Consider the following 11793-nt stretch of genomic DNA (forward strand, 5'->3'; position numbering starts at 1 on the left):
TTGTTGTTGTAAGAGGCTTACAAAATAAAAAATCTTCCTTTATCACGTCGTCTTTCACATACCGCCCGAATACAGCAAGCTGGCTTAGATTGGAAACGTCTGTGGTCTCATCGAGTTGAAGGCTGAATTTTGCCGGGCTTGAAATCAGATCTGCAACTGTAACAGTATAACTTTAGACCGTCCCCTCGCCCATACCCGGGCGCGAACCAGGGACCCTCTGCACACATCAACAACAGTCACCCCTCGAAGCATCGTTACCCATCGCTCCACAAAAGCCGCGGCCCTTGCAGAGCAATGGGAACTACTACTTCAAGGTTTTCAGAGCAAGTGACGTCACCGATTGAAACGCTATTTAGCGCGAACACCGCTAACTAGCTAGCCGTTTCACATCCGTTACACAACTACTTGAGCCAAGATGTCTTTGCTCATGTCCTCTATTCTGTCGCTGATGGTGTCATTTGAAAGAGGAATTTGGGATAACTTAACTTCAGCCTCTTTTCCCAGCATGATATTCGCCATCTTCAACACAGCTGGTTTGCGATCAGGTAAGCAACTTCCTACGATGCTGTGAGGATCGGTTTGTTGATGGGTACAAAGCCAAGAACAGGCAGAGTAGCCTTTTCATCGAATCTGGCTCTCTTCACCTTGAATTCAGCGAGCGTTGTGTTCTTGTATTTTCCATCTATCTCCATGTAGCTTAAGGAAGTGTTCTCTTAGTTTTGCCGAGGCTAGACTAGAATTGCTCAACTTGGCATTGCAAATCATGCAGTTAGGACGCTGACTCCCATCACGTTCCGTTATACATGTGAATCCATATTGTACATATTCGTCCAACCACTTTCTTTTTTTGCTCGACATAGTAAGTATGAAGGGATTAAAATATTAAGAAAGAAATCACAAGACGTACCATCACGACAGTCACAAGTCGACTACTGAGCGCACCAAATTCCCTGCAGCACAGATAGGCCAAGCGATGTAGCGTGATCACCTGCAACCAATGATGGCCAAGCGGGCGTGTCATCATGAATCATATGAGTCGGATGTGTGTCTTTGACCTCCGCCGAACCCCTGAGACTGACTGGGTTCGATCGAACCCAGGTTAAGAACCACTGCTCTAGAGTTTATTGAGCAGAGGCTGTGTATGTTTTGGTTCTACAAAGCTGTGTCCATCAGTACATTAAATAATCAATTAATTGCAGTCATTCATGCATCATGCCATCAATGATCAGTTCTCAACATGTATTGTTCTTCTCTATGCTCATTATGTATTTTCCTGCGAGCATCCGCTGAGCAGGAGGAGCGTAAATTAATCCTGCTATAGGAGTCAATGCAGCTCATCCGGCTCCGCTCACGTAAAAGAGCCGGCTCATTTGGCTCCCAAACCGCTGTTGGTTCAAAACGCTTAAAAATCGATCTAGATCAACACATCACCGGATGTTTAAATGTGAAGCATCCGGTTGGCATTTCCACTCACTACCAAATATGGTGATGAGAGGAAGCACAGTTGCCGGGAGTGAGAGAAGATTTTGGCTGACATTCTGCACATTTTCTCATCGATTAAACATTTAATCTCCATACAGCTGTCTGTTTAAAAATATAGACTCTGTAACAAATAGGGGACTGCGTTTTTTAGACTGTATCCTTTGACAAAGTAAAAATAAAATTGCGTTGTTTAGAAGGAGTGCAAGGGGAATTGAGTTATTGCACATGTGCACTTCACAGAGTAGGCGTTCCATAACTGAAATATGCAAATAAATGCTAGAACACGCCAATAGGATCTTACTAGCTCGTGGTTGGGTCTGCCCTATGATTACTTTTCTCCCATTGGAAACTACAGGCTCCGGTCTATCTTGGCTTAGTTATACAAATCTTTGCTGGAACGAAGAAAAATGAGCAAATCTCCAATGTAAAGCCCAAAAGGTAGGATACCATTATGTCAGATAGTGAAATGCGCGCTCAAATAAAATGGTAACTCACCTGGCCAAATTATTATATGGCCTGCAAAAAAAAACAAGTACATATTTTTTACGCACTGAAACAAATCAGCGTGGACCTGATTGAGCGCTGCTCAACTATTTATTGTTTCTGCAGTGAGGATTCACTATTTTTAGATCATTATGTTCTAACTTATCTGCAGAAAAACGTTTTGAGCTCAAAAAAGCAGTAGTAGCAGTATGCACATCAGGGAGTCAAATACACGGCTCTTTCGCCAATGCGATTCGCTTCGAGACATTCACCACAAAAGAGCCACTCAAGAATAGCCGTTCGTTCGCGAACGACTATTCACTGGTGGAATTGTCGGCGAGCTGTGTAGAGCTACGTGTGCAGGTTATCCCCAATTAAGCAGGATTTGACGCCTTCGTTATTTCTCCAACAAAGACACAGATGAAAAATAACCGATTGAATAGAGGTTGGTGATGTCTTGTGTTTTCTACACGTGCCATAAAAGCGTTAGCTTGTTAGCTATATGTTCGCTGATTAAACTCAACTCCTGCTTCCTTCACTATGGAGTTGATTTTATTCAGCTAGCTAACTATATGTTATGTTATATTTTATATATAAACCCTATTGCAGGGATGGGCAACTGGTGGTTGCCCTTTTCTCTCTCTTGTTTTTTAGGAACTCAATTGGGCTCTCAACTTACTGTTGCGAGTTAGAATAACGTCATTATACTACAGAATGTGGCATTTCGAAATTTGGTTGTGCATTAGCAGTTTTTCTGTCAGTCACTGATAGTCCAGCCTAGTCTCAGAATAGACGTAACATAGTAAAAGTAAATCTGGATTAACCAAATTAGTATGATGTGTTATTTTTGGGATGGTTACATAAGAGGGGTTACTTAAAGCAAAAACGAGAGGGTGGTAAGTCGGAGTGGACGAGTGGGCGTATAACTCGAATCTCTAACAACCCAAAGGTTATGTTTGAATCTCATCACGGACATTTTTTTAAAATTTTAGCTCATTACTAACTTTTCAACTACTTGCTACTTTGCAACTACTAAATTACATGTTAGCTAATCTTTCCCCTAACCCTGCTGAGCTATTAGTGCTTTTTGCTGTAACACAGGATAAAACTACCTAAAAGTTCCATGATGGTAGTGACTAGAGGTCGACCGATTATGATTTTTCAACACCGATACCGATTATTGGAGGACCAACAAGAGCCGATACCGATTAATCGGCCGATTTGTATTTATTTATTTGTAATAATGACAATTACAACAATACTGAATGAACACTTATTTTAACTTAATATAATACATCAATAAAATCAATTTAGCCTCAAATAAATTATGAAAATTTTTCAATTTGGTTTAAATAATAAAAAAACAAAGTGTTGTAGAAGAAAGTAAAAGTGCAATATGTGCTATGTAAGAAAGCTAACGTTTAAGTTCCTTGCTCAGAACATGAGAACATATGAAAGCTGGTGCTTCCTTTTAACAGGAGTCTTCAATATTCCCAGGTAAGAAGTTTTAGGTTGTAGTTATTATAAGAATTATAGGACTATTTCTCTCTCTACCATTTGTATTTCATTAACCTTTGACTATTGGATGTTCTTATAGGCACTTTAGTATTGCCCGTGTAACAGTATAGCTTCCGTCCCTCTCCTCGCTCCTATCTGGGCTCGAACCAGGAATACAACGACAACAGCCACCCCCGAAGCAGCGTTACCCATGCAGAGCAAGGGGAATAACTGCTCCAAGTCTCAGAGCGAGTGACGTTTGAAACGCTATTAGCGCGCACCCCGCTAACTAGCTAGCCATTTCACATCGCTTACACAAGCCTAATCTCGGGAGTGAAGTCATAAACAGCTGTTGGCAAACGCACAAAAGTGCTGTTTGAATGAATGCTTACGAGCCTGCTGCTGCCTACCATCGCTCAGACTGCACTATCAAATCATAGACTTAGTTATAACATGATAACACACAGAAATACGAGCCTTACGTCATTAATATGGTTGAATCCAGAAACCATCATCTCGAAAACAAGACGTTTTCTTTCAGTGAAATACAGAACCGTTTTGTATTTTATCTAACGGGTGGCATCCATAAGTCTAAATATTCCTGTTACATTGCACAACCTTCAATGTTATGTCATAATTACGTAAAATTCTGGCAAATTAGGCGGCCCAAACTGTTGCATATACACTGACTCTGCGTGCAATGAACGCAAGAGAAGTGACACAATTTCACCTGGTTAATATTGCCTGCTAACCTGGATTTCTTTTAGCTAAATATGCAGGTTTAAAAATATATACTTCTGTGTATTGATTTTAAGAAAGGCGTTGATGTTTATGGTTAGGTACACATTGGAGCAACGATACGCACTGCGTCGATTATATGCAACGCAGGACACGCTAGATAAACTAGTAATATCATCAACCATGTGTAGTTAACTAGTGATTATGATTGATTGTTTTTCATAAGATAAGTTTAATGCTAGCTAGCAAGTTACCTTGGCTTACTACATTCGCGTAACAGGCAGTCTCCTCGTGGAGTGCAATGTAATCAGATGGTTAGAGCGTTGGACTAGTTAACTATAAGGTCGCAAGATTGAATCCCCCGAGCTGACACGGTGAAAATCTGTCGTTCTGCCCCTGAACGAGGCAGTTAACCCACCATTCCTAGGCCGTCATTGAAAATAAGAATGTGTTCTTAATTGACTTGCCTAGTTAAATAAAGATGGAATAAAGGTGTAAAAAAAAAAAAAAAATCTGCCAAATCGGTGTCCAAAAATAACGATTTCCGATTGTTATGAAAACTTGAAATCAGCCCTAATTAATCGGCCATTCCGATTTAATTGGTCAACCTCTAGTAGTGACTGCCCATTGCTGCTTAAAACTTCTTGGAACTACCCATCCCGGGTCCGGGAGAATTGTCATCAACTACAATAATTAGCATCGCGCAACGGTCAAAAAAATATTACTAGAAAATATTAATATTCATGAAATCACAAGTGAAATATAGTGAAACACAGTTTAGCCTTTTGTTAATCACCCTGTCATCTCAGATTTTGAAATTAGGCTTTACTGCCAAAGCAAGACAAGCGTTTGTGTAAGTTTATCGATAGCCTAGCATAGCATTATGTCCAGCTAGCAGCAGGAAGCTTGGTCATGAAAATCAGAAAAGCAATCAAATTAATCAAATACCTTTGATCTTCGGATGTTTTCACTCACGAGACTCCCAGTTAGACAGCAAATGTTATGTTATTATTTTTATACCCAAAATACCTCCGTATGTTGGACACGTTATGTTGAGAAATCCACCGAAAATAGCGGTCACGACAACGGCAACAAAAAAAAAATAATTATATCCATAATATCGACAGAAACATGGCAAAGGTTTTTTATAATCAATCCTCAAGGTGTTTTTCAAATATCTATTCGATAATATATCAACCGGGACAATTGGCTTTTCAGTAGGAGCTAGAGGAAAAATGACTACCTCTGTCTTTTACGCAAGAATCACTCTTGAGAGCCCTCAGCTGTCCACTTACGGAATGTAGTCGTTTACGCTCATTCTTCAACATAAAGGTGTGAAACTACGTCTAAAGGCTCTAGACACCTTAGGGAATATGTAGAAAAAGGAATCTGGTTGATATACCTTTCAATGGCCAATAGGGATGCATAGGAACACAACGGTTTCAAAATAAGAGGCACTTCCTGATTTGATTTTCCTCAGGGTTTCGCCTGCAATAGCAGTTCTGTTATACTCACAGACAATATTTTGACAGTTTTGGAAACTTTAGAGTTTTTTCTATCCTAAGCTGTCAATTATATGCATATTCTAGCATCTGGTCCTGAGAAATAGGCCGTTTTGTAGTTCTTCAGAGTACATAAGGCGTACTTTTATGACTACTGATTTGCAACTATCAATCACTTAGATCATGTATTGTCAGGTAGAAATACCTTCTGAAGCAACAGCTGCTCTCTATATGCCCTCACGATCGCGCTTTCTTCTCTCCATGTCTGCCCCACACTAACCTAACGTAGCAGAGGTAAAAGAAACACAGACCGGAGAAGTACACCATACAGTGCCTTGCGAAAGTATTCGGCCCCCTTGAACTTTGCGACCTTTTGCCACATTTCAGGCTTCAAACATAAAGATATAAAACTGTATTTTTTTGTGAAGAATCAACAACAAGTGGGACACAATCATGAAGTGGAACGACATTTATTGGATATTTCAAACTTTTTTAACAAATCAAAAACTGAAAAATTGGGCGTGCAAAATTATTCAGCCCCCTTAAGTTAATACTTTGTAGCGCCACCTGTTGCTGCGATTACAGCTGTAAGTCGCTTGGGGTATGTCTCTATCAGTTTTGAATATGTGGACACCCCTTCAAATTAGTGGATTCGGCTATTTCAGCCACACCCATTGCTGACAGGTGTATAAAATCGAGCACACAGCCATGCAAACATTAGAACAGTAGAATGGCCTTACTAAAGAGCACAGTGACTTTCAACGTGGTACTGTCATAGGATGCCACCTTTCCAACAAGTCAGTTCATAAAATTTCTGCCCTGCTAGAGCTGGCCCGGTCAACTGTATTTGTGTGCTATTATTGTGAAGTGGAAACATCTAGGAGTAACAACGGCTCAGCCGCAAAATGTTAGGCCACAAAAGTTCACAGAACGGGACCACTAAGTGCTGAAGCTCGTAAAAATCGTCTGTCCTCGGTTGCAATACTCCGAATTTCAAACTGCTTCTGGAAGCAAGGGAAGTGCAAGAACTGTTAGTCAGGAGCTTCATGAAATGGGTTTCCATGGCCGATCAGCCGCACACAAGCCTAAGATCACTGTGCGCAATGCCAAGCATCGGCTGGAGTGATGTAAAGCTCGCCACCATTAGACTCTGGAGCAGTGGAAACGTGATGAATCACATCTGGCAGTTCGATGGGTAAATCTGGGTTTGTTGGATGGCAGGAGAACACTACCTGCCCCAATGCATAGTGCAACTGTAAAGTTTGATGGAGGAGGAATACTGGTCTGGGGCTGTATTTCATCGTTCCGGCTAGGCCCCTTAGTTCCAGTGAAGGAAAGTCTTAACGCTACTGCATACAATGATATTCTGTGCTTCCAACTTTGGCAACAATTTGGGAAAGGCCATTTCCTGTTTCAGCAAATTCCCCCATGCACAAAGCAATGTCCATACAGAACTGGTTTGTTGAAATTGGTGTGGAAGAACTTGACTGGCCTGCACAGAGCCCTGACCTCAAACCTTAAGAACACCTTTGGGATGAATTGGAACGCTGACTGCTAATCACCCAACGTCAGTGCCCGACCTCACTAGTGATCTTGTGGCTGAATGGAAGCAAGTCCCTGCAGCAATGTTACAACATCTAGTGGAAAGGGTGGAGGCTGTTTTAGCAGCAAAGGGGGGACCAACTCCATGTTAATGCCCATGATTTTGGAATGAGATTTTTGACGAGCAGGTGTCTGCATACTTTTGGTCATGTAGTGTAGATGCACAATGGATTATGTTCATTGTAGGCAATTACCATGTGTTATGCTCTGAACGGTCAAATATTGGCCTGTTGGAAACTATAACTCCCTACTACATCTCACAGTTCAGACATCATTTACAAACAAACCATGTGTGTTTAGTGAGTCTGCCAGATCAGTAGGGATGACCAGGGATATTCTCTTGATAAGTGTGTGAATTGGACCATGTTCCTGTCCTGCGAAGCATTCAAAATGTAATGAGTACTTTTGGGTGTCGTGGAAAATGTATGGAGTAAGAAGTACTTTATTTTCTTTAGGAGTGTAGTGGAGTAAAAGTTGTCAAATATAAATAGTAAAGAAAAGTATAGATACCCCAAAAAACTATTTAAGTAGTTCTTTAAAGTATTTTTTTACTTAAGTACTTTACAACATTTGAGTATTGTCAAAGCTGAATGCAGCGTATGCTGTCGTATATAATGTAATCACCTTTTCCCTTGTTGTGTTCTTAAGTTTAAAATGACACGTCTTCAATGAGATGTCTACATGCTCTTATAGATTAGGACAATGATCTGTCTATCTGTCAGGAGACTATAAATATCCCCTTATCAGCAAGCTCTATGAGGCACACCCCTACGACATACCTGAAAACTAGAATGACCAGTGTCACACTGACTGTCACACTACCAAGGAGGAGGACTCAGAAAGAGCCGAGTTAATTAAAATACGCTTTACTCAAGCCACCGAGGGGCCTGATTGTACCGGGCTCTATGTTTGGCACCCCTGGACTATACTGTATGTACTGTATATTAGGGCTCCATAGCCAAGTTTATATTTGGAAAATCATATTTTAAGACCCATCTTTTGATGTCATGCATGTAGTAAAGTGCCAGGGTTTCCATAAGGCAGTAATAGTCGGATTTTGGCCAATACAGAAATAGGAAAGCCGGTAAATAAAATTAGCATTTGGTATTACTGCTTTTTAGCCTATTCAATTGTGGAAATACCAGTCGATGTAAATACATTTGACGGGTCATGCTTATAGGTCAATTTGCATAATTTAGTGGAATTAAATTGGTGTGTGTTTAGGCTACAGTATATTGATTATGTATCTTATTTATCACACCCATACAGTCTGAGTGGAATATCTGTCAGACAGGCGAGAGCTGCTGCAGCTTCTCAAATGGCAACGGAAGGCAGGCTTCATGAGCGTGTCGCACACCACTTTGTAATGATCTGGAGGCAGTAGGCTATGCATTTTTGAAAACATATACTTTATTTATTTTTAAACCTGAATGTATTAATACATATCATGAGGCATGTTGTACCTTGCTTTAAAGTAGCCAATTAGATCTCCTCTCTTTCTACATTTCGAAGGGATATTTTCATCTGTCACATGAAACTGCTCACATCTGCAGTGCTCTTTTGACAATTGTGTTTTCCTGCTAATTGCATTATGGAACAAACATTTGCACATACTACTGCCTTGCTGCGCTTATAATGTGAAGAAATTATAGTTTATCAACATTTTAAGCTAACGGTTCTGATCTGTTGCATCAGACCAATTGCTTTCTAAAATAATTGTATGTTTGTAGCCTAGGCCAACTGTTAGTATGAATTTGGACTCTATCTTCCCACCACAGTCTGTTTTGGAATAGGCTATTTCTCAACAAGCTGACCAATACTATATGTAAACTTTTCTACTATGGGGGATAGTAGATTGACATAGACTAGTGATTTTGCTGTTTGTCACTCGTCTTGCTGGCTGAGGAAAAGTTCATGTGGACAGTTATTCTAACATCTTCAAAGTTCAGATTTCAGTAAGAAGGACAGCACATCATTGCATTCTCAACTTGCATGTTCTGTTAATATTAATTACCATAATTGAAATGTGATTCCTGATCAGGTTACGCATCCAATGCAAATGGGTACGGGAGATTTCTCAAATGTCCGGTCAATTTAAATATTGCAAATGTCCGGTGCCACTCACATTTTCCTAACGGAAACCCTGTAGCCTATGTCTTACTTGTCAACATTTGGACAGATCACTATTCTGAAACTGCACCTTCAACCCTTTCTAACAGGCAGAACTGCCAAGTTTTGTCAAGTTACATTTTTTTTTAATTCTGAGAGAGGTTAACATTACTGCTAGTGTTTTCCATTACACAAGGTTAGGCTACACATTGTACACCAGATGATGTAATATAACCAAAGCATTTCTGTTTTTAAGATTACAACTTTTTTTTTTAATGAACACAGCCTTATTTCTATTAGAGCATATTGGATGACTGTCATTCATATTCCATTCCCCCAGTTCAATGTAACATCGATAGGTTAAGCTACTACATGATACTCTAATTTTCCCTATACCCATCATGAGGTTGTTACAACCTAGTCTACAAATTAAAGTTTACAACGTAGGTCGAGAGAGAAATTTAGAGTAATCAAGGTGACAGACAGTGACATTCAATACCGCCTTGCACACTCTTGCCTGCATCTATCTAATCTAGGGTGTAATCATTAGCCCAGCAGTTGCAAACTAAAGTTTCTATTGGACAAATTCAGGTATGTTTACCCCCGTTCCGGTTGTGTCTTTTCAACCGACTCGGCGGAATGAAGACACCCTTGATCACCCACACACACATACAGTTCACTTTTATGGCAGCCACATACAAACAGCATGATCATTTGCTCATTGTATTATTCCTTCTCGCATCTACGCAATCTCCTCTCACCTTATCCCTTCACTTGTGCACCTAAGTGCATAGCACCTCAGCTGTCTGTGACCAGGAAAAAAAAACTTTCAAGCCAAACCTTCATATCATAGCTGGTAACTACTACACACAGCCTTACACTGTTGTCACCATATTAGCTAACGTTATAGTCAACATAGCTACTAGATCTAATGCGTTCGTAAACCCGCTACAATCATGTATTACAATCAAAAAGCAGTTTAGCAGTTAAAGTGGCGGGCCCCGGTGGCAATAATCTAATAAAAACCAAAAGCTTACCTTGACTTGGAATAGTTCCAGTGTTGGATAGCCAGAGCCAGCTAGCTAATATAGCATCCCTCTCTGTTTGAATAGGCTAAACTAGCTAGCTAGCTAATTTTTGAAGGAATTAGTTTGTCAGTTTTGAACAAATTATCTTTCTCTCTCGTTGAGTCAACTACTCACCACATTTTATGCAGCGCTAGCTAGCTGTAGTTGATGCTTTCGGTACTAGATTCATTCTCAGATCCTTTGATTGGGTGGACAATGAGGGAGATGTTAAAGGTCGACCAGGACCAGAAAAAGCCGATACCGATTAATCGGCCGTTTTGTAATTTTTTATTTAATTTATTTAAAGTAATGACAATTACAACAATACTGAATGAACACTTTTTTATTTTATTTTAACTTCACTAGGGTAGGGGGCAGCATTTGGAATTTTGGATGTGAAGCATGCCCAAATTAAACTGCCTGCTACTCAGGCCCAGAAGATAGGATATGCATATAATTCGTAGACTTGGATAGAAAACACTCTAAAGTTGTCAAAACTTAACATAATGTCTGTGAGTATAACAGAACTGATATGGCAGGTGAAAACCCGAGAAAAATCCAACCGGGAAGTACTATTATTTTGAGAGGCTGTTTTTCCATTGAAAGACTTAGGACCCAGTTACGGTCTCTATGGCTTCCTCTACATGTGGCCAGTCTTTAGGCATTGTGTCAGGCTTTTACTCCTAAAAAATGAGGGAGATGCAGCACTTTCAATCAGTGGCCAGTGAAAATTTACATTCATCAGCCATGCCCCTGATCGGGAACGCGCCTTTCTTGTTTCTCCTTTCCTATTGACAAAGCTTTTGTCCGGTTGAAATATTATTGATTATTTATGACAAAAACAACTGGAGGATTGATTTTAAACATTGTTTGGCATGTTTTACTTTTTAAAACTTTTCGTCTGGACTTAGTGCACGCGCCTTAAAACCTCTCTGGGATATGTGGGACGGTAGCGTCCCACCTCGCCAACAGCCAGTGAAATGGAGATGAAGATCATCAAAGGTTAGTGATTAATTTGATCTCTATTTCTGCTTTTTGTGACTCCTCTCTTTGGCTGGAAAAATGGCTGTATGGTTTTCTGTGACTAGGTATGACTAACTAACATAATCGCATGATGTGCTTTCGCAGTAAAGCCTTTTTGAAATCGGACAATGTGGTTGGATTTACAATACGTTTATCTTTAAAATGGTGGATAATACTTGTATGTTTGAGGAATTTTTTCATTATGGGATTTCTGTTTTTTGAATTTGGCGCCGTGCAATTTCACTGGCTCTTGTCGAGGTGGGACGCTACCGTCCCACTTGTACCAGAGA

At 40.2% G+C, this 11793-nt stretch overlaps 1 protein-coding gene across 4 annotated transcripts in view; it reads left to right on the plus strand.

Moving 5' to 3' along the window:
* Positions 1-1853: 1853 nt before the first annotated feature.
* LOC139392033 (DENN domain-containing protein 3-like) overlaps positions 1854-11793 on the plus strand; it is a 49752-nt gene continuing 39812 nt past the window's right edge. The window contains exon 1 of one of the 4 annotated variants that reach the window (XM_071139682.1): positions 1854-1920. The gene's annotated coding sequence lies outside the window, so the exon portion shown is untranslated. Of the gene's footprint in view, positions 1921-2249; positions 2411-11793 lie in introns of those variants that run through there. The other 3 variants (XM_071139683.1, XM_071139681.1, XR_011629633.1) reach the window with 3 other exon arrangements.

Source organism: Oncorhynchus clarkii, chromosome 32 (genome assembly GCF_045791955.1).
Source record: "Oncorhynchus clarkii lewisi isolate Uvic-CL-2024 chromosome 32, UVic_Ocla_1.0, whole genome shotgun sequence".
Taxonomy (NCBI): Eukaryota; Metazoa; Chordata; class Actinopteri; order Salmoniformes; family Salmonidae; genus Oncorhynchus; species Oncorhynchus clarkii.